This window comes from Rattus norvegicus, chromosome Y (genome assembly GCF_021556685.1).
Source record: "Rattus norvegicus strain SHRSP/BbbUtx chromosome Y, alternate assembly SHRSP_T2T, whole genome shotgun sequence".
NCBI lineage: Eukaryota > Metazoa > Chordata > Mammalia > Rodentia > Muridae > Rattus > Rattus norvegicus.
The window spans coordinates 18,936,341-18,960,418 of NC_141555.1; positions in this window are offsets into that span (position 1 = coordinate 18,936,341).

The window sequence follows — 24,078 nt, forward strand, 5'->3', positions numbered from 1 at the left end:
CTTTAACATGAAGGGGTAGGTTCTATAAAATTCTTTCTCAGCATCTAATGAAATGATTGTTTGTTTTTTTCATTGAGTTTGTTTTGTAGGGGATTAGGCTGATTGGTGATTAGGTTCTGTATATTAAACCATCCTTGTGTCTTTGGTATGAAGCCTACTTAATCATGATGGATCATTGTTTTGATGTGTTCCTGGATTTGGTTTGCAATTAATTTACTGAGAATTTTTGCAAGGATATTCATAAATAAATTGGTCTGAAATTCTCTTTCTTCGTTAGGTCTTTGTTTGCTTTAGTTATAAGCATAACTGTGGCATCAGAGAAGGAATTGTGTAGTGTTCCTTCTATTTCTAGTTTGTGGAATAGTTTGGAGAATATTGGTGTTAGGTATTCTATGAACGTCTGAGAGAGACGCACTAACCCTTTCTGGTCCTGGGATCTTTTGGTTGGGAGACATTTAATGACCGCTTCTACTACTTTACAAGTTATGGGAGTATTTAGATGGTTTATCTGATCCTGATTCAACTTCGTACCTTGTATCTGTCTAGAAAATTATCCATTTAATTCTTACTTTCCAGTTTTGATAAGTATAGGATTTTAGAGTAGGATCTGATAAGGTTTTGAGTTTCTTCTTTTTCTATCGTTATATCTCTATTTCACTTATGATTTTGTTATTTTTAATTTGAATACTAAGGATATACCTGTCTTCTAGGATTGTCAAAGAACCAGCTTCTTGTTTTGTAGATTCTTTATATAATTCCTTTTGTTTCTACATGGTTGATTTCAGTCTGGAGTTTGATTATTTCCTGCTGTATAGTCCTCTTGGTGTATTTGGAATTTTATTGGTTCGGAAATTTCAGGTGTTCTGTCAAACTGCTAGTGTATCATAGCTCCTGTTTCTTTGTGGAGGCTCTCAGAGCTATGAGTTTTCCTCTTAGCATTGCTTTTTTGTGTTCCCAAGTTATGCCTTTATTTTCATTAAATTCAAAAATGTCTTTAATTTTTTTCTTTATTTCTTCCTTGAAAAAGTTCTCCTCAATTAAATCATTCCTCAGCTACCATGTATATGCGGGTCTTTCGTTGTTCTTGTTGTTATTGAAGACCATTCTTAATCTGTAGTGATCTCATAGGATGCATGGGATTAATTCAATCTTCTAGTATCTGTTGCGGTCTCTTTGTGATGGATCATATTGTCAGTTTTGGAGAAGGTACCATGTGGGACTGAGAAGAAAGTATCAGGATCCATAACAGGACAAGCTACTAACTACCAGGTGATCATCCTGAGATGGATAGTCTCGGAATACTTTATAATTCACAACTGGTTCCCCTTATTAAACATGAGTGTAAGGGATTTTATAAATTTTCCTGCTATTAAAATGCTATTCCTGTTGTTATTATTAGACATATATAAAAAACATTGAGTAATAGCACACCCCTTTTTCACAGATCTCTGCAGGAATACGAAGTTGGACTCTCCCGTAGTGATGCTATACAGACAAATAGATGAATTCTTTAATCTTAATAATGATCCTATAATAATTCCTAAAATTATATCAATGGTTTTTAAGTCTTTTATAGTGGGACTCCTATAAGTCTCTTTCTAATAGTCAGAATTTCAGTGACAAATCTGCCAGTCTCCCAGGTGTCAGCAGTTAATTGTTCTGAAATAGTAAACAGACTTTCTCCTACTCAGAACACATTACATGCCATTGCGATACAGTTATCAAGAGTTATAAAAAGAGAACAAATGATTTGTTACAGGTGCAAGGACAGATGATAAGATATTGACTGCGTTTATCTGTAAATAACTTTTCTATAAACTATGGTTTTAGACCTTCAGTGAACCTGTAGAGCTGACACTGGTGATGAATGTTTAGCCAGATAATTACTCCTGATGGATATTCATGTAAAAATTCTGGGTGGTAAATTATATTTCAATTTATGCTTTGATCTTTCATATGAACTTGTGATGAACATTGTAACATGAGATCATGTATTCTGAAATATGTTTAAGTGCTGAGGAGAAAGAGAAGGCACACAGAAGGACTGAGAGAGAAGGACTGAACTGGAAGGTCAGAGACCGATGAACTGAGCTGGAGAAGGGCTGAGTTGAAAAGTCAGCTTTGAACTAAGGAGAACTGAGCTTAGTAGAACTGAGCCAAAAATATCTGTGCTAAGAAGAAATGTAGAGAGGAATAACTTAGAGACTTTAAGTAACTTAAGAGGGCAATCTGCAGAATGCAGAGGATAAGAGGAAAAGAGAAAAAGCTGGAAAGAATAGAAGTTGCAGGCATGTTTTTCCTTACCATGGGACTGAACTGGTCATTTCTTAATAGCAACGCTGGCTTACTCTTATTATTAGGAGCAAGCCTTTTCTCTTACAAACTTGGGTTTAATTCACTTAGCATTAAAAGGTTAGAAGCGATTTCTTTCTGTATGCAATAAAGATTGGAGCATATCTTTCTGTACTGGTGCTTATTCTTTTGGTCCATATGCATATGTAAGTAAGGATGTCTGTGTAAGTATGTAATTACAAGAATGTATGCATGAATGTGTGTAAGAGTGTAATTGTGAGAATGCGTGTAAGCTGGACCCAACTGATATGAGTGAAAATGTATCAATGAACGTTTATGGAATCCAGGTGTAACATTACATGTTTATGCATATTTGGCTATGTAAAATACTGACATCATTTGTGATTCAAAGATACTAACAATTTGAGGACAACTACCTTTATTAATAGTTAATCTACTCCTTGAAGATATTTTAATGGATAATATCAAAATATGTTTAAAGTAATGGTATATCAAATACTTCTGTTAATAGTTAAAATCAGGAAATGCTTCTGATATTTATGCATTCTGGTATTTGATTATGGAAGAAACTGAATGATCTTAGATTTTTTAATAATGTTTATAAATCATTTATTCTTAATGTTTGTTGACAGAAGGATGTTATCAATGAATACATATATACAATATGCCACACATTTCTAATATATATAGAGCAAACTAAATATATAATTTATGAACTAAAGTTGAGCAATCATGTACAAAAGCAAGAAATATCATTGAGTCTACCTACATTTGGAGTTAGGAGATGATTTTTTGCTTCCGTGTATTTCTTTCTATACATCTAATGAGATAAAGTTAGTGTGAAAAAAGCTAAAATTGCAATTAGTATGCTAAATCTAGTATATATATTTAAACATTGTTTTTGAAAAAATATACAGTACTTATTTTCAAGGTTATATATACAGCATATACAAAAATTCGCATTGTCCATAAATTATCAATAACACTCAAGCAACTTTCTCAGGTCATATTAGATTTGAATTATCAAATATACATATGTATGTATGTATACACACACAGGCACACACACACACAACAACAACACAATACTTCTAAAAATTTAAAACAAATTAGTAAATAATAAGTCATTCAGACAAAACTAATGAAAAGGGATGAACTAAATTTGCAGTAAAATGTCCTCCCAAAAGTATACTTTCTGGCATATAAAACTTTGCTTCATGATTTTAAGAAAATAAGTATGAGACGAATAAATGTAATCAGATCCCAGTTGGAATTACCATAAAGAATTAGAGTAGAAATTGAAATGGAGTGGCAAAAATATTAAATAACAGGCTTTAGCTATACTTTTTCAATTATAGAAAAAATCTGAGAAACAGTGAAATGACCATCATGTAAAATTGCTTTCTATTAAGCATTGATATCTACGTTTAGTCTTCATAGTCTATATAATAGAAAGAGTGAACTAAATCTCACAAGTTGTTTCCTGATTTAATACAATTTTCTTCACTTGTGAATATACCCAGGGCCAATCAATAAAATGAAAACAGATAGACACTGTGTGACAACAAGTAAAACACATTTTGTTTATTTGTTAGGCATGAATTTATTTTTGTAGCATTTCTTTCCTGGTTTCTGTTGGGTATTTTGTAAATCCTCACTTTGGTGTGGTCGGTGCTTAAATTTAACTGAACATGGGTGATTATGGCAATATAATAGAAATGGATCCTTGGGGCAGAGAATACCTTTGGTTCAACCTGGTTATAATGAAATGGTCATCACAGTTTGCAAAACCAAACCAAATGTACAAAACTGTGGCTTCAGGTACAGGGCTCTTTATGAGATTTCACTTTGTAATGTTGGAAGAATTGTTACATGATATCATGAGATTGTGCAGTGAGAAGGCCTTTTATTTATTTCTTTAATGAAAGCAAATATTTGTTCTTTTTAGTTCCCTCAGAGAGCTTGCTAGGTGACTAGATCAATCAGCAATTCGGGAAGAGGGATTTAGGTGTGCAAAATATAATGTTGGTATTGGATTTCTTCTAGGTACTTCTAGGGAACTGACTTCATAAGATTTGGAATATAATCAGACAAGAGCTTGTTAAAGATGTAGAAAACACTGGCTGTGGTGGCGCAGGCCTTTACTCTTAGGACTGGGGAGGTAGAAGTAGGCAGAAGAACTCTAAGTTCAAGGCCAGCTTGGTCTACAGAGAAAGGGAGAGAGAGGTATCTGGTACTGCCAGGGATATAAAAGAAACACTGTCTCAAAAAAATCAATTACATCTTCTGTATTATACAAAGAAAAAATCTCATTTTATTTTAGTAAGATGTTAATAATTTTATCTTGAGTCTAATGCAATATTTTAGCTATAAAATAATGTGAAGGCACTGAAATATATGAAAAGATGTTTTCCAACACTATTCTCCTTAAATTACAAGCTGAATTTCTATTAAATAAACCTATGTAAATATACTTTGAAGGCTTTTCTGTGACTAACTAAAAGCCTTTTACATAATTAATAAAGAATGGTGGATTTCAGGCCAATCTTGAAAGGTCATCACTGAGGTGAAAATGTATATTAAGCATACAAAATCTAATCTAAAATGTTGCACAGTAAAGAATGAGAACCTTTAATTGATTTTCCTCTAAAGTATACACCTTATTTTTGTTGGAGTGAAGATCTGATGATTTGAAGAAATTTTGTGAGAAATACAACCTGCTCTGAGAAGATAAGAAACAGAGAAAGATAGGAAAAAAGCCTGCTAAGGGACAACGAACTGGGAGAGAGTGTTCTATGGAATATATAGGACAATAAATTTGACCCCTCTGGTATTGGTTAACTGGGGACTTCATTATGCATATCTGTGTACCTAGAAAAATTTTCTTTTTCATCTTAAGAGACCCTGGTCTCTGACCTCATAGTTAGCAATGAATATCCTACTAAGAGCTCCAGTGGAAGGGGAAGCCGTGGGTCCTGCTAAGACAGAACCCTCAGGGAACTAGATTGTTGGGGGATAGGGAGGCAATGGGGGGAGGATGGGGAGGGGATCACCCATGGAGAAGGGGAGGGGGAGGGATTAGGTGGATGTATGCCCAGAATCCGGGAAAGGGAATAACATTCGAAATGTAAATAAGAAATACACAAGTTAAGAAAAAAAAAAGATTTTTTGGTTGCTCTGAAACTTCTGTCTTTGTATTAAGGTCTTAGCATGTTTACATGATAGTTTTGAAATATTAGAGTTATTATCGAAAGTCATACTTTGTACATACTTTTTAAGCCACAAAATAGATACATGTCTGCTTGGGTTTATGAAGAAAGTTACAATGATAATATGAATATATTTTTCTCATATTCTCTTCATGTACCATGTGTGTGATGAAACCTTAGCAGATAGGAAAGCATAGTAACCATCTTCATAGAGTTTCAGGATTTTATTGTATTGACATGTGCATTTCTATTAAAATTCTAACTCCTTTCTAAGTCTCTTAATTTAACTGGAGAGGTTTTCAATAAAACCTAGTCTGCTGTGTATTCATATAACAGGTCTTTGGTTTTGTTATAAAATTTTATTCCAGTAACTTCTTAATGTGCTTTATTTTGATGGTAAATTATATATATATATATATATATATATATACATATATATATATATATATATATATATATCAAAATATTTTATACAAAGATTAAAATTTATAGGAAATATCACTTAGTGATGGACAATTTTACAAACATTCTCTAAATTATTGACTATTCTCCATTTTTAATTAGTATAAAATATTATGAATACAACAACCTTTATTAACATACACATCTCTAGTTAATATAAACATAAATATGTTATTATTTTTATCTTTGAAAAATTTTTTCTTAGTTTGTCGGTAATAAATCTTGACTCTGTATCTGAGCTTTCTCATCATTATTCATAAAGAAATCTACTGCTGTTTTATTGAGAATAGTAAGGAATGTTCATTGATAGGTAGATAGGCAAGATTGACACAATATACACAATGGTATTTCATTCACCCCTAGGAAAACTAAATTATGATGGTTTCAGGAAAATATATGTTGCTAGAAAATATACCGAGTAAGTTAACAAAGACTCAGAAAGGCAAACACCATGTGTTCTTTCTCATGTAGATAATAGAATCTCATTTTCATATACTTATATTTATGTGAAGCTCTTAGTGGTTTGAGTTCATTAAACTGGAATGGGTCTCATGAAATTAGAAGGGTTTTAAACCCTATGGTTTGGAAGTTATTGAACATGTGGGATATGAATATAGAAGTAAGAATAACACAGAAAGAATAGTGCAAGTGTTAAGGACATAGTGGGGGTGGGGAAAAAGTACTGAGGAAAGGAGGATGAAGTTGAATGTCTACAAACCTGACATAAGGCAACCTGTTACTTTATAGGTTAGGTTAAAATAAATGTTAAAATTTAAAACTGATACCTTATTTTTTTCCTTTTTTTTTTTTTTGAGCTTGGATAAGACCTTAATGTTTAATGCAACATGCATCATGTTTGAGGAAAATTGCCAGCAAGTGATATCAAAATAATATATTTATCTTATTGGATCTTAGTCACACTATCCATAATTATTTGTTAAAACTACCACTTACCTTCCAATTTTGGTATCACTTAAAAAATCGCCTGTGAGGTAATAATTACTTATCGTAGAATAGTATTATTATTATAAGAATATCAACTGGTATAATCTGTGATTTGATCTATATTTGAAGTTGCTTTTTGCTTAATTTTTCCCTGGTTGACATTCACTCGTACTGAAATATAATTTTCAATGTTGATATACTACTATAAAAATATGATTCTGCAGGGTTGTTGAAATTGCTCAATTATAAGTTCATATTATCCATAAACTTCATGATACCCTCCACAGAGCTCATAGATCCAAAGAAGATAAACAAGAAGAAAGGGTTAAGTGCAGATACTTGACTCTCACTTAGAATGGGGAATGGAATAACTTGGAGGGTGATTGAGGGAAGGAACTGGTTGGGAGAAGGAAGGGAGAAGAGAATGGATTATGTGTGGGGAGGGACAGGAGATATGGCCAGATAGTCATGAGAAGGAAAGGGAATCTTGAACTTATGGAGTTGAGGACGTAGGGGAAATCCCCAGGATGAGAAAGAAACCTGGGATAAGGGAGGTACCCATGAATCAATGGGGTTTTGAAGGCTGTGACTCACACTGGTGATATGGAAAATGAAAAAGTCAACTCCTGTAGCCATGAAGGACCACCAGTTGAGGGTTAAAGACACAAGTACTCCCACAAAGCACTCAACGCATATATTGTCAAGTCTAAAACAAAATCAGGGACTAAGTTTATAACCAGTGCAAATTGAGATCCATCCCATGGGCAAGCAACAATTCATGGCATTATTAATGTTGTTCTCTTACACTCGCAGATAGGCGCATGTTGTACTGAGAGACCCCACCCAGCAGCTGACTCAGGTAGATACAGACACCTACAGCCAAACAGTGGTTGGAGCTTGAGGACAGTTTGATGGCCCAAAAGGCAATAGAAACTGCACAGGAAGAACAACAGTGTCAACTAACCTAGACCCCCGGGAACTCTTAGAGCCTGAGCCCCCAACCAAAGATCATGCACAGGGTCTACCTAGGCCCCTGGTGCATATGTGGCAGACATGTAGATCAATCTTCATGTGGCTTCCGCAAAAACTTGAGTGGGGGAAGTCCTGAAAGTTGTAGCCTGACTGAGAAATCTGTTCCCAGACAGGGTTCCGTTGTCTGGCTGCAGTTGGAGAGGGTGTGCCTAATTCTGAAGAGACTTGATGTTTCAGAGTTGGGGCCATAACTAGGCGTGTCATCATCTTAGGAGAGAAGAGGATTGGGACAGAGTCTCTGTGAGGAAGTGACAAGGGAGGGAAAGCGTTTGGTATGGAAATTAAAAAAATTACTAAATTTGCTATATCTTTAACAGTAATCTCCTAGATTATAGTCTCACTGTAGATAAATACTGTGCCCTAAATCCAATCTCTGTTTCAGGACTTTTACTTGGATAGCTGTTTAGCTTCTCTCTCCTTACCACCAGAGGTCATAAATAGGAGTCTGGGAATGCAATTTTCTTCAGAAGGCAGGCATAGATGTACCATAAATGAGGACAGTAGGCGAATGAAATATAAATGAGTATTGAGGATTGAGCTAGAGTAGTGAACATAAAAGTCATTTCAAATTTACTAACATGATTTTTATCATGAACAAATACAGAAACAGAGGATTCCATATATATATATATATATATATATATATATATATATATATATATATATGCATGAACAGGGCTTGAATCTCAGCAGAAGAATCAGTGCAATGACGATGCAATTTACCTTATCATAAAAGAAGGTGTCCAACACTTTATCTAACATAGGGATCATATCCATAGAATAAGATCCAATATACCTTATTCTTCAGAAATATATTACATACTAGGACAAATGCTTAAAGTAATTGCACAAAAATTATCAAAATGTACATGACACATACTAAACCCAAAAATAATTGGTGAAGTATAAACACAAATGACAAGGTTTATACTGTGTTGCTGGAAAAATGGACCCTGGTATACAGTTGCTCGGACTAAATTTTTATATAGCTACTGTAGAAATTTATATAGAAACTAAAAACTGAATTCACTTGTGATTCAATAGTACCACTGAATGAATAAGTACCTGAAGGAATCTACCTCTATATTCCTGTGATACCTACATTAAACGAGTTTATCTTTTCACTGTTCACAATATCCTTGTTCCAAAATTCGATAAATAACATATATAGACACTAGACCTTTTTATAACCATAAAAAGAGCAAAATTAAATCATTGGCATGGATATTGATCAAGCTAGATATCATTGTTCCAATTGAAACAAACAGAACTGTGAGGACAAATGCCATAATCTTATGAAAGTAGGCAACTACTGTATGTTTGACTTTGAAGCCTCTTTTATATAGAAGGAAAGTCAGATGTCATGTTATAAACACGGTCAAAGTTTTCCCATGTCTCAGATAGGTGTAGAGAGGATCCTACTACTCCTGTTTTGTTAAATGGCCATGTTGTCATCTGTCTTCCAATTTTTGCTGTATTTGTTCATAGATTACAGCTTTCATGAGCTGTGGTCAGAGAAATGAATATGTGTACTGTTCATCAACTAGTGCAGAAATGTGTAACTGGTATAAGTGCTAAGACTGTGGGAAGAAGAATTCTGAGCATAAGGCTGGGGAAACATTGCAGAAAAGGAGAAAGCAGAACGTGAGGAGAGGGAGGATGCAATCGTGACTTATGGACATGATACAATTATTGGACCTATGGTCTCACTTCAGCCACACTCTTATGCACAAGTCTGGCACATGATTAAGACAACAAGATTAGGCAACATCCCAGTAGGCAGTACTCAGTGAACAAATGGTTGCAAAGAAAAGAAATAAGGAAAATACAAAGAATATGAAACGGGAAAGTAAATGTATCTTGAGAGAGTAGAACCATGTTAAGGATAGGTGTGATCAAGGTACATTGTACATACTTGAATGAAGAATAAATAAAAATTCTAAAATGACAAAACATTCTGAAAATCTATTAAGGATTTTTATATCCTATGGAAGTAAATTTTTCCCCTAAAAGTATTATAGAGTATCCTAACTTTGGGTAAGTTGCAGGAAAATCAGTGAAAAAAAGGACTTAACATTAATTCAGTGGATGCTTTCTGCATTATGGAAATATCAAACTGAGGCTAATTAATCTGTACAATTAACTTATATCACTTCTTCAAGTAAGATGAAATTAAACACTGTGTAATGATCCACCAAAACCAAACTGCACACTAGAGATCTAAATGCAAACCGAAAAAATGCCCTGTTCTTAACCTCAACCATTTTACTCTTTGAAACTTGAATATATATGAATAAAAAAGTCTAACCTGATACACAGCACACAGTATGATGTCTTTGTGACTTATATGGTAAGACTTTCAGGGTTGCACATTGCCATCAACTATGTCACTCATTTTTAAAATCCTAGTAAAACAAGATCCAAAAAACATGGGTTTGGTCCTGACAACCAGGGATTGCACTCTGTACATGATCAATTTATATTAATTAGTTAAACTCTGAAAGGCAATTAGCTGCCTCACAAAATTAAATTGATTCATTGCTATTGTTATGATAATGATTTCTTGTAGAATAGTTATGAATTTCTCATGACAAAATTTGCTTTCTCTTCTGGTGGTTTGTCGGCTATAGATGAGCTTAAACTCTTCCTTCCAAACATAGCACTTACTATAGATTATTTTCTACTGTTATCTTATATACACTAAAGATAGGAAAAACACCGAAAATAGTATGGCCTTTTTTTCTGTCCCAAAGTTTTTTTAACTTCTACTTCATCATCTTCAGCACGACCACCACCACCACCACCATCATCAATGCAATCATCACCATCATCATTTAATTTACATGACACTGAATTGGAAATTTTGTTACACCAACAATGAAATGAGTTTTCTGCTTGAAGCAGAGATATTGATGAACACTAACTCATGTGCAGTCATTTTAGTGTTATAAAGACATTGACAAAATTGCTTCAGATGATTGATTGCAATTCTAGCACTCTTTACAACAGGTTTTGAGAGTCCCTTAGCGATAGAATGGTCTTTTACGCCAAGACCTTCATTAACAGGCTTTGATTTAACCCATCTACCAACAAAGTGAAATTGTCCCAGAAATAAAATCATGCCTATCCAGAAATAGCTTTTATCCACTAATACACATCTACTTCTATTTCTTAACTGTCATGTTGATATGGGCTTAGGATACAGTATATTACGATTTATTAATGGTATTTTAGTATTATTTGGGTTAATTGTGAAAATTTCAAAGGAACATAACTATTCCATGATTGTATCCCATACAACTTTTTATTTGATCCTGAAGAGTTGCATGAAAACTGAAGTATCAAAAATGTATATCTTCCCATTGAAAATTTGTAACATCCGTCATGTGAAATGCCCAGAATACCTCAATGGATAGATGTCTCTGAAAGCATTTAAAGACTATCCTACTGCATTACTTTAAGCGTGCAGAAGCTTCACTCACATAGTTGCAGATCCAGGTTGGCTGTAAACAAATCACTTTCTGTGAGTTGGAAAGTGATTAAAAATTTGATATGAAACTAGTTAGGACTTTGAGAAAAGGGAGCAGACAGGCCATAGAAAGTATGTTTTTAAAATTCTTTTCTTAAAATTAGACATTTTTATGCAATATATTTTATTATGGTTTCTCTTCCCTCTATTTCTCCCACTTTTTGTATACCTCTCTTGCCACATCTATCTACAATACTTCTGACTCTCAGTAGAAATCAAACAGTCATCTTAGCGATAAAAATAACATAAAATTTAATGAACTTGAGTAGAATAAAACAAGCAGATAGAAAAGAACCAATAAAAGGCACAAGAATCAGGTACAGACACCAAGACCCAGACTTCCATTCACATACTGGAGAATTCCATGTAAACATAAAACATAAACCAGGAAACAATATATACAAAATATATATAAAAATATAAAGAGTAACAATTAATAGATAATTAAACAAATTAAAAAAGAAAATAGAAATTGTGAAGGAAAAGTCCTGACCCATTATGAGACAAGGATTCTCCAAAGATAATGTTGAGTTCCCATAGTGCTTTATATGCAGTCTACCCTTAAAATTAGTTTGTATATGCAGGTAGAGTCCCTTGGAGAAAAGTAAGTTTTCATTTTCAAATGATTACCCATAGGAATAATTTCTGGTTTAGATATAAGGTGATGTTCAGTGCTTGGCTTATTTCAAGGGCTAATTAAGAGGTAATGAGATCTGGGAGAAGCTGTCATCTGAACATTATTCAGTTGTGACACTCAGGAAGTCGCAATAGTTACATCTATCTGAACAGACCCTAAATGATATTGATACTGCATATTCAAAGTAACTAAGGACAGTGCTGGAAAATAAAAAATGGTGTAGCCACTGGTGTCTTAGTAGTTGTCAAATGTATAGCTTCATGCCCATGTTCACCGAAAAGGCTCAGGTTATATCCAGAGTGTCATGAAGCAAAATATAAAGATATGCACATGCTATCACGATTTAGTCCAAAGAGGGTATGTTGTTTGGGGAGGATGAGGTTGAGAGTGTAGAGGGCTTCCGTACATGTGTTGTACATGTTTGAAATTGTCAAAGAATAACTTGTTTCTTGAAACTTCTAAGTGTATCCATGAAGAAATTTTGGGAGATATTCTTTCAAGTCTGCTCTATTTGTTTTAAAAATTGGGTCTCATTGTGTAGGTCAAATTGACCTAGATCTGCCAGTGTTCTGTCCCCTGCATCCCCTGCTCTTGTAGCAGGTTTACTCAATATTGACAAAATTAGAGAATATGTGTAAATCTTCTGTTTATGAAGTTTGATTACATAATGCAATATTCTGTCATTTGTTTTTCATTTAACAATATATCTTGAATACATGTGCATGGGGAATTTCTTCATGTAATATCATGCATGTAATAAATGGTAGTGTACTCATTTGTTTAAATAATAACCTAATTGTGCCATTCAGGTTATTTTCATTTTCATTAACTAAATTTCGCTATAGAAAATCAGCATAGGCACTGACTCAGGCACTGTACTCAATGGTGATTATTTACGTTATATTTTGTATAAATTACAAAACACATTGTTGGAATGGTGTCAAGGCTGATAAGTAATGTAATACTTGTGTAAATACTGCCAAATTTCCATCTCAGAAGACTATAATAAATACATATTGCCATTAATTTTATATGAGAACCCATACTATACAATTCAAAATTAAATGGTACAGTTATTTTAAATGGTATCCGTCTCTGACTTCTGTCAGTTCTTTAATTAGGGGAAGGATTGAAGAAGTTGAAGGGGAGGGCAACCTCTATAGGAAGAGCAATCGCAACTAATCTGGACCACTGTGATTTCCCAGACACTGAGCCACCAATCAGGCAGCATACATAAGGTGATCCGAGGCCCTGACACATGCATAACAGAGGACTGTCTGGTCTGGCCTAATCCTTGAGAGACTTGAGGCCCCAGGGATTATGGTACCTGGCAGGGTCTGGGGAGCATCCTCTTCAAGTCAGGGGAGGAAGTGGTGGAATGGAATGAGGAACTGTGGGAGGGGACATGGCAAAATGTCATGAATGTAAATAAAAAATAATTTTTACAATAGTCTCACTCATTTATTCAAATGCTAGATTCTTTTTAACATCTACAGTGCAATTCAATCGTGAAGTTTAGCGTTTTTGCTTACTGAACAGTGTAAGCATTAATCCGTAATTTATTCTTCATACTATTTGCAAATTGTCTCCATTCTTATTACTTTGCATCAATGGTGTTTGCTGTAGAATGCTTACTATTCATAATATGTGCAGAAAATACATTCGTGATTCTTTTTTAATTTAATTATCTGTTATGTGTGAATGCGTATGTATAGATTTGTGCACATGAACACAGGCACTCGGGGAGACCAGGAGATGTCAGATCTCCTGGAGCTGCTTTTACAGCTTGTTGCAAGTGGCTTCATGGATGTTGGAAACTGAATGTGTTTGCTCTTAAGTGTATAAGTGCTCTTAACCACTAAGCTAATACTACAATACTTATTCCATAATAATATCAACCTATTTATGATTTTCTCATGTATTTCAGGGTATCTTTGTATTTGAGACATTTTGCCACATTCTAGGTGCTGAGAATACATTCAGGCATTATTTTTTTCCAGTTTTCTTTCCTTTATCATCGTGAGATGTGTTGGACTAAATATTTTAATATTAGTCAGAAAATCTTTCAAATTCTTCCTTATAGAACCTTGGATAAGTGTCTGTTTCTGTCCTCTACAATGACTACATTAATTTTACAGTTTGCAGTTCTCTCTTTCTTTACACAATCCATCTCATTGTTTTTGCTTTCATATAGAATGAAGTAAAAGCCTGTTAGTTTTCCTTTAAATAGTTAATGTACTAAGAAAATGTGTTGAATTCCTTATTTTAAGGTCAATACAGTACACTATTTCTTTAAAATGTTCCTAGAGTTTTGTTTTTTTTCTTTTTCTTATTATTATTGTTCTCATTAGTCTCCTTATAAATATTCTGGGTAACCTTTTATGTGTGCAGGTGTTGTAGTGAATATTGAAGTCTTCAAAACATATATGTGTAGGTATCAAATTTAGGTTCTTGGTTTTTCAAGACATGAAATTTTATCTGCTGGGACACCTCACTCGAACACACTATAAAACTTTAAGGTGACATATAGCTCCAGGCTGCTTTTATGTAAAAAATTTTTCATCATTTTGCTTTTAATAAATATTTTTGGTTATTCTAATATATTTTTTCCATTTATACTTGGTAACCCAAATATGCTTCTTTTAATATTTAATTAACAATTTAATCATAATTATTATGCATTTGAAACCTAGCTAATATGATACAATCCTAGATACAATTGAATACATGCAATTAGTTACCTAAAGTATGAAGCATGGTCCATATTTTTGTTCATTATTCCTATGCATATGCATAAAGCAGAGAATATTTCATCGTTACAATCCTGATGCCAATTTTACAAAATATGACAGCTACCAACTACATGTTACTTTTAATCACTTAAAAGGAGTTAGAATTATATTATTAAATTATATTTCCCCAACATCAAGTAAATAGATTTATTTTGCTTCAATTAATTAAACGTGCTATAGCAGGACAAATTTTAATTTCCTTTTGTTAGGTTAAGACTAAATTTAACTTTTACATTCTCCTGCGTATCAGAAAGTCACTACTCTTAAAGAGAAAGATGTGCCAAGCACAGGTCTAATTCCTAGTATAACATGTAATTACAATCACCAGTCTTGTGAGTTTCTAGTAATTGCTCACATCATGCCTGTAAAACAGAACGATCAACATGACAGGATAAACATAGGGGCAGTGCAGTGGCATCAATAGCTTGGTGATAGCCAATTGCTCTCTAATTTTGCTTAAGTCCTGTTCAATTAACATGGTTGGTACTGGTAATTCAGCCATGTATATAAGTCTATTGAAGCTGTCATTAAGGGGGAGAATATACATCCCCTTACTTACACCAGTATCATACTTAACAACAACCATAGCCATGTGTCTTTATATACAGAATTAATTACAGTCTCTGGAACAAAGATCACAGTAAAAATCACTGCCTTTCAAAAAGGAGGATAGAAATTTCAGGTGCAGTCTGAAATTCTCTATCTACAAAATGTCACTTGATTCAAGGCTGAGAAACATTACAGAAGAGGCGAATGAAGATTGTAAGAGACTAAAGTTTACTATGAGATCGTGTCTCAAAGTAACACAAGAAATTACACTTATAACATCTCACTAACATGACTGCAAAAACAACAGCTGAGGAAGACAGGGAATGGGGAAGAAAGGAAGTTTAGTTTTCTTTCTGTTTCAATTCCTTCTTCCTCTACTTCTTTTTCCTTTTCTTCTTCTTCTCTTCTTCTTCCCCTTCCTCTTCCTCTTGTTCTTCCTCTTATTCTTCCTCTCTCTCTCTCTCTCTCTCTCTCTCTCTCTCTCTCTCTCTCTCTCTCTCTCATTGTTGGATATTTCCTGTTTATACTTCGAATGTTATTCCCTTTTCCAAGTTTCCAGTCCATAAGTCCCTTAACCCTTCTCCCACCTGATTGGTTTCTTACCCATGATCTCATTAGGCACACACCGGAGTGGGCAAAGACCTGGCACGAAGGCACTCTTGCACATGCACACACAGTTAACTTCCTGAAAGGAAGACGGCTGGCGCGACGGAGACCAGCGCCATCTTGTAATGGCTAAAGCTATCCTGGCCTTCTACATGGGGCACAGTGGAAGCCAGCGCCATCTTGTGGTGGCAAATATTATTGCGGGCCTCTACATCTCCCCCTTATTATTTTATTATTAATTTATTATTAATTTATTAATAATAAATTATTGTCTAGTCTGGTCTAGGTCTCTGCAGTTACGTCCATCTGCTGTGGTTCCTGTCTTAGGTCGTTCCTCTATGTCACAGACTATCTGTCTAAGGGTAACCCTATCGCCACCAAGCACCATGTACTGTGCATGAGGAAAGTTGCCCGTCTCTGGATACCACAGTGCTGTGTGACAGTAACTGTTAAATGACCTAGGGCGAACTCTAAAAAGAGGCCAGCCAGAAGATGTGTTAAAGGGGGAATCATGATCACACTATCGCGTGCAATGAGGAAACCTCAGCGATGTGGAAGGGCTGATCAAAAATCACTGAGTCTCTCTCATCCCATTGTAATCGGTCCGTAGATCCATGGGGTGCAAGAGCAGAGAACTCAGATACCGAAAAAGTCTTGAAGATAGGTTGTCCCACACTACGTCTCGCCAGCAAGAATGACGCAGGACACAAAGGATCCTTCTGCAGAGAATAGCTTTAATGCATCTTGAGAGCGAGAGCACAAGCTTACAATACGGAGACCCTGAGTGAGGGAAAGACCATCCCTTATATAGGAAACTATCCTCGCCTCGGACGTTTCACTCTCTGGCTGGTCGCTGCCAGATGTGCCAGATGACATATCACAGCATACGTGTCCCCCTGAGTGAGGAATTTACCAGGCGCTTGCGTATTGCCCTTTTATTAGGTGCATCCTGCCAGATATCGGTGCCATCTTCCAATGGAGAATATGAGGACGGCCCTCCACATCTCCCCCTTATCTGTTTTTAAGCAAATAGGACACCCATAAATAGCAGGGTGAAGGCAGAGGTCATATCCTCGCACAAAGTTGGCGAACCTGTACAAGAGAGATACCCTTAAGCTGTTGTTGAGACCCAGGGCACTCCCGACCCGTGGCACTGCCATTTTTTCGAGGGAGGGAAAACTGGGGCAGATACCCTCATGTAATATGACATGCCTTCCAGGGAACCTATTTGGTAGAGCTTCCCTGTGCAATGCTAGGCTCGTCACCCCTCATGGGCTGCTCAAGCCGGACACTCTAATCCTGTGCAATGAACCAAGGTTCTAGGAGTAAAGAGCTGTCCAGCCGGCAACCTATTGCTTAAGCATGGTTAACCAAATATCAGCTGACGCTCCTTGTTCAAGGGCTATAAGCGCCTGGGCGATCACAATTTTGTCCCTCTTTGTTTGAAATCTTAATTTGCAAAGCAACCAGAGGAGTAACACTAATCAGCAGCAGAGGACTGCTCCAAAAATCCCACCCCCACCCATTCCTTAAAATAAGAGACTGCTGAGGTGATCCAGGATGACAATCCTTCTGTCAAAGACATATCCAGTCGGGTAGAGTTTATTTGAATGATGGCCGCTCTCAATTCCCTGAGCATCTGCTCAAAATCCGAGGTCCAATTCTGTAACAAATGCTGTGAAAGGGTTTTAGACAAATTGGCAGCTTCGGTAAATTGTTCATACTGTATAGACGTGACACAAAGGCCGGGGAGCTTTATTTCACAGCCAAGCTGGGCCAGTTGCCATAGGATGTCTAATTGCTCTTGGACCAGATCTATTCATTGGTTAACAAGCATGAGGCCTCCTTGTATCTGAGTACTAGCCGAGGCCTGTGTGTCCAGAGCCACAGAGATGGTAGCCAATAAATCATTGATAGTTTGGGTTGTCTGTACTGTGTTTGACAAGGCCTATGCCGAAGCAGTAACTGAGGCAGCAACTGCCATTGTAGCAATAATGCCAACAATGATCGCAGAAATGCCAAAATCTCTCTTTCCTCTAAATAAGGTCAGGGTCCCCGGAGTCTCAACCGGGACAGGGATAAAGTGAGGCATACGGGTAACTACCATTATGGGATATTGGCTAGCATCCCAACACAGGGTATAAAAACATGAACCGTCTGTACAATTCAATTTAGAAACTTTAGTGGCATTACTTATAATCCACACAAATGGCGGCCAGACACAAACCGGAGCAGGGTTAAACCCCGTGCTCCAGTAAGGTTTATATGTTATACGAGTAGCTGTCCAGACAGAGGCTGAAGTGTGGATATTCCCCATACAGGAAAATGATAACCGTCCCTTTTTGCCCTTTCCTCCAAGTAGCATCGCCATGGGCGTAAGATCAGTGCAGCTACCATTAAAGCCACAAAGCATCCATTGATCAAAGGGATTATTATTGGACCATCTAGGATCAATGGTGGTGAAGTTCACTCTGCCTCCCAAATCAGGGGAGAAGGAGAAAAAATTCTGGACTGCCCAGGCAGAGTCCCGAGACTGGCAACCAGTCCACGTCAAAGTAAGTTTTTCATCCTGGGTCCCTCAACAAAAGGGTGCCAACTTTGGTTGACGGAGAGGGCAGGTGGAGGAGTTAATGTAAGGCAACCAACCATAGAGAACTGTGGCGTTAGCCACAATGTCTTCCTCACCAGTTCCCCATGTGGCCTCCCTTAACCAAGCAGAAGATTGATTACTCAACATATTGCAAGGAAGATCAGAAGATATTTTGTTGAATATGCCAAAACAAAGGCTGCCCTTAAGGGGGAATAATCCTATTTTCTTTTACTTGCTCTATTTGTGAATCTAGTGGTAAATAGGCTAGTCCCAATTCTTTGTTGGTAGTAAAGAAACGCGGAAACACTTGGGCATTATACATCACCGGCATCGGGAGGGGGAAGGTTGACATAATTCCCCACCGTAGTTCGCTCTGCATTTTTATTGGCACTCCCTGGATCAGCATGAGGATCACCAGAGTTGTCATCTTCTTGGTCCTCTGTCTTGATATTCCGAGTAAGTCGTCCTGGAACCCAAACTGGATTTTCATTATCCTGTGGAAAAACACAAACAGCTCCCCTGGATCTTATCAAAACAGGATCCAGGCCCTTCCATTCATTTGTCAATACATCCTTCCATTTAACTAATTCTTTTGTCCTCTTGGGCTCTGAGCAATGTCGCTCAGCCGCTGTTTGCCCAGCTTCATCAAGATTTAAAAAAATTTAAGGTAAAAAGGGCCAAAGCAGTGGCCACTCGGGGTGTTGGGGGGAGTTCTATCATAATTCCCCCTCTTTGTTTTATTAAATATGATTTGAGCGTCCGATGAGCGCGCTCTATGATTCCCTGTCCTTGAGGGTTGTAGGGCAGGCCCGTCAAATGGGTAACTTGCATCTGAGCACAAAACTGAGGGAATTTTTGAGATGTATAGGCAGGGCCATTGTCAGTTTTTACACATCTTGGCTTTCCCCAAGCACTCCATGCTTCAAGGCAGTGCTGAATTACATGTGTTGTTTTTTCTCCTGTAAGTGGGGTGGCATGTAGAATGCCAGAACATGTATCTATAGATACATGCACATACTATAATTTTCCAAAAGTAGAATTATGAGTAACATCCATTTGCCAGATTTGCAATGGCTGTATTCCTCTCGGGTTGAACCCGATGTGAGGAACTGGGAGGAACTGGCAGCACTGTTGGCATTGGGTGACTATATCACGTGCCTCTTTTCTAGTTATAGAGAAGCGGCGGCGTAAAGTTTCCGAGGTAACATGGAAATTGCCATGAAAAGTTTTAGCGGCCTCTAGAGGAAAGGCCAAGAACACAGCTGTCATTTTTGTGGCTTTGTCAGCCAAATCATTCCCTGAACTCATTGGACCAGGGAGTCCAGAATGGGCCCGTATATGAGTAATATATACAGGGAATCTCCTTTTTATTAAAATAATTTGGATTTTTGGAAAATCTCTGCTACCTTGCTAGTTGTCTTACTTAGGCCTGCGGTTTCAAGGATATTAACAGCATTGACCACAAAGGAGGAATATGAAACAATATTTAGAGGCATCTGGAATTTTTCAACGACCTCCATAACCACTAGGCATTCTACCACTTGGGGTGAGGTTTCAAAATATTGTCGTGAGAACACTTGGGAATTTACCACATATGCTCCCACCCCTGTTTTTGACCCATCCGTATACACTGTTATCCCTTCTTTTAACGGTCTGTGGGATGTGACGCGAGGGAAAACAACAGGTTGTGATCTAGCAAAACATAATAGGGGGTGTTGAGGATACTGATTATCTATCTGTCCAGCAAAGGAAGTAACTAACACTGCCCAAGCATTTGAGGTAGCAGCTAATGTTTGAACCTGAATGGCTGTATATGGTACTATCAAAGTTTTGGGTTCTTTCACAAAATGAGTAATAGCTGCCCTCAACCCGCGGAGTGCCAGCTGAGCGACCGCATCAGGATACCAGTCAATAATCTTAGCAGGAGATGCATTGGGATGGATCCATAATAAAGGCCCATTCTGCCACAAGACAGCTGTTGGTAATTGCATAGTTTTGAAAACGCACAAATCAAAAGGTTTGGTTTCATAAATGCTTTGCAATTGAGCATCCTGTAAGGCCATTTGTACAACTTGTAAGGCCCGGTTTGCGGCTGGGGTCAATGCTCTCGGAGAGGAGATATGAGACTCCCCTTCCAAAATATCAAATAAGGGCTTCAACTCAGCAGAGGAAATCTTTAAATATGGTCTCAGCCAATTTATATCTCCAAATAACTTTTGGAAATCATTTAAGGTACGCAAATGATCTCTGTGAATCTCTAATTTCTGGGGAACTATTTTTTTCAGGATAAATGACCGATCCCAGAAATGAGCCAATTTCTGCAATTTGAATCTTTTCTACAGCGACTTGTAGTCCCCATCGTCCCAATGTTTTGATTAAGATGGGATAGGGTTGTTAAATCTTTATCACAAATTAAAATGTCATCCATGTAAGAGCCAGAAGCAAAGATGGAAATTGCATCCTTATAGGTTCAAGGGATCGTTGCACATATAGCTGACAAATAGTGGGGCTATTGGCAATGCCTTGAGGTAGGACCTTCCACTGAAATCTCTTATCAGGTTCAAGATGATTAGTAGCTGGTATAGTAAATGCAAACCTCTGTCTGTCCTGTGGACACAAGGGGATGGAAGAGAAACAATCCTTAATGTCTATAATTATTATCTTCCACTGCTTAGGTAAGGCGGAGAGTAAGGGTAGGCCTCGTTGGATCGAGCCAAATAAACGCATCTGTGCATTAATGGCTTTCAAATCATGGAGAAGTCTCCATTTTCCTGATTTTTTCTTTATCACAAAAAATAGGAGTATTCCATGGTGAAATGGACAGTTCTAAATGACCAAGCTGCAATTGTTCATTAACCAACTTAGTGGCAGCTTCTAATTTTTCAGAGGATAGATGCCATTGAGGAACCCATATAGCTTCCTCTGTAAGCCAGGGTACGGGCATAGAACCCTCAATGGCACCTAGGAAAAACCCAGGCCTTGTTTATGGGGGTTTGCGACAGGTTCAATGGGCGTGAGAAAGCCCTGTTCTAATCGCCCTAGGCCTTTCCCTTCCTTATAGCCCATCCTTGACATCATGTGGGCCACTTGTGGGGGGTATTCGTTAGATAAGGTTAGTCCCATGGTCTGCATAACGTTTCTCCCCCAAAGATTAACAGGTAGGTGAAGTACATAGGGAACAAATTGTCCCTGTCGGCCATCGACAGTCGTCCAAGTTAGAGTGGCAGAGCTGATTTTAGGGCACGACTGGTAGCCTAAGCCTTGTAGTGAGTGAGAAGATTTTGTGGTAGGCCATGATTGAGGCCACCATTTCGAGGAAATTATACTTTTATCAGCCCCAGTATCCAGAATACCTTCAAATTTTTTTCCATTAATTTCTAAGCTCAATTTTGGGCGGTTGTTAAGATGAACCACCAAATATGCCAAATCATTACCAGTGAACCCCATGAGCCCCTTGGTATCCTGTATTGTGGTTTGGGAGCACGGAAGGAGTAATAACTGTGCTATTCTATCTCCTTCACTTATGGAAAAACCCCATCGGGACCTGAACAAAGAATCTGAATATCAAGAGAGTGCTGAGCTTCAACAAGGCCTGGATGAACTATTAGTCCTTGTAGGGCGAGAGATCCTCTCCCAAGGACAAGACCTATGGTTCCTGGGGGCAAAGGCCCCACAGTCTGAGCAGGAATTGGCTGAATGCCCATCTGGGGCATTAGAAAGAAGTCGGAGGTGGCACACAGGTCCAATTTTGTGTCACCTCTTGGGGAGTCTCCTCTGTCAGGGTCATGGCTTTCTGAAAGCGGTTCCCATATCTTTGAGGGCCCTGGGACCGGGGGCCCAACGATCCGTTTTTTGACATCTCATTAGGCTGAGCTTCCAAGGGAGGGAGTAGTTTTCCCTTAATATCCCTCACTGAGCGGCACTGGTCAGGCCTATGGTAGCCCTTGCCACATCGGGCACAGATAGTTGCAGGCCTCCTGTCTCATTTGGTTATCCTACAGTCTCTTTTTAAATGGCCCATTTTTCCACATCGAAAACATGATCTTGTATCTGTCTCTTTAAGGGGGTGTTGCCGGGACTGGAGAATGGCGGCCGCCAAGCCTGCGCTAGTAAGAGGCCCGCCGAGTTCTCTGCAGACTCTGAGCCAGTCCTGTAATCCTTTGTTTTTTCTGGGTGCAATAGCCGCCCGGCATTCCTGGGTGGCTTGCTCGTAAACGAGCTGTTCTATGAGCGGTGCTGCTTGCTCCGCATCACCAAATATTCGTCCTGCAGTTTCTGTCCTTCTGGCTACGAAGTCTGAGAACAGTTCCTGAGGTCCCTGAATGATAGGAGTTAGTTGATTATCAGCCCCGCCTTTCCTAGTGAGTGCCTTCCAGGCCTTAATGGCCGAGCTGGAGACTTGAATATAAGCGCCCCAATGCTAATTAGCTTGGTCCGCTGCGAATCGACCCTGTCCTGTCAAGAGTTCAAACGTCCATTCTCGCTGCTCAGGCGTTAACGCCTTGGCATTAGCTCTGGCCTGTGTTTGAGCCGCCTCATACCAAAGGGCCTTCCATTCCATATATTGGCCCATGTTCACAAGGGTTGCTTTTTCAATCATCTGCCAATCAGCGGGTGTCAAATAATTTAGGGCCAGCCTTTCAAGAATGGTTAGGGTGAAATTGGCTGTAACTCCGTACTTTCTGACAGACTCTGCCAGCTCTTTTATTTGGTTATATTCGACTGGGGCATAAACCCGCTCACCCTCCTGCATTTCAAAGACCGGGAACGTCATCCGCAGCTTCTTTCTCACCCTATCGGGGACTAAAGAGAATGCGCAAGAGCGCGCCTCATACGGAGGGGGTGCGGTTGGCGACTGCCACGTCAGAAGCTTTTTATTACCTTTCTTTCGTTCCTCGGGGTGATATTTCTCTTCCTCATATCTAGCTGCTTCCTCATCTAACTCGGCCTCCTCCTCTGAATCTAAGATTCCATTCTCAGAGCTATCAGAACTGTCGAGGTTCAGCGCTTCTAGCTTTTTCACAGGGTATATGCTGACTCCCCCTCCCGGTTGCTGTGTAGAGAGGGAAGTGCTGGAATCTGAAAGCTTTAACACTCCCTTATCTGCAGACTTAATGGGAGGGCTCTTTTTCTTTCTCAGGACGTCCTTTTTCTTACGCGCGTCTAATCTCTCACTACGTTCAGTTTCTGACATACTGTCTCGAAATAAATCGAGTGTGGTCTGCCCTCCTACAACTGCTGCCTTGCACACTTCATCTGCTAAGCAATTTTTGACTAGTTTCCCTATGGCTTTAGTTCCTAGACGCAGATCTTTCTCCACCAATTTTCTGTCTAAGTCCCTTCCAAGTTTGTCCCATGAGGCAATTGTAAACGAGCCTGAGCAGGCAAACCACGGAGCCACCCTGTCCACTTCT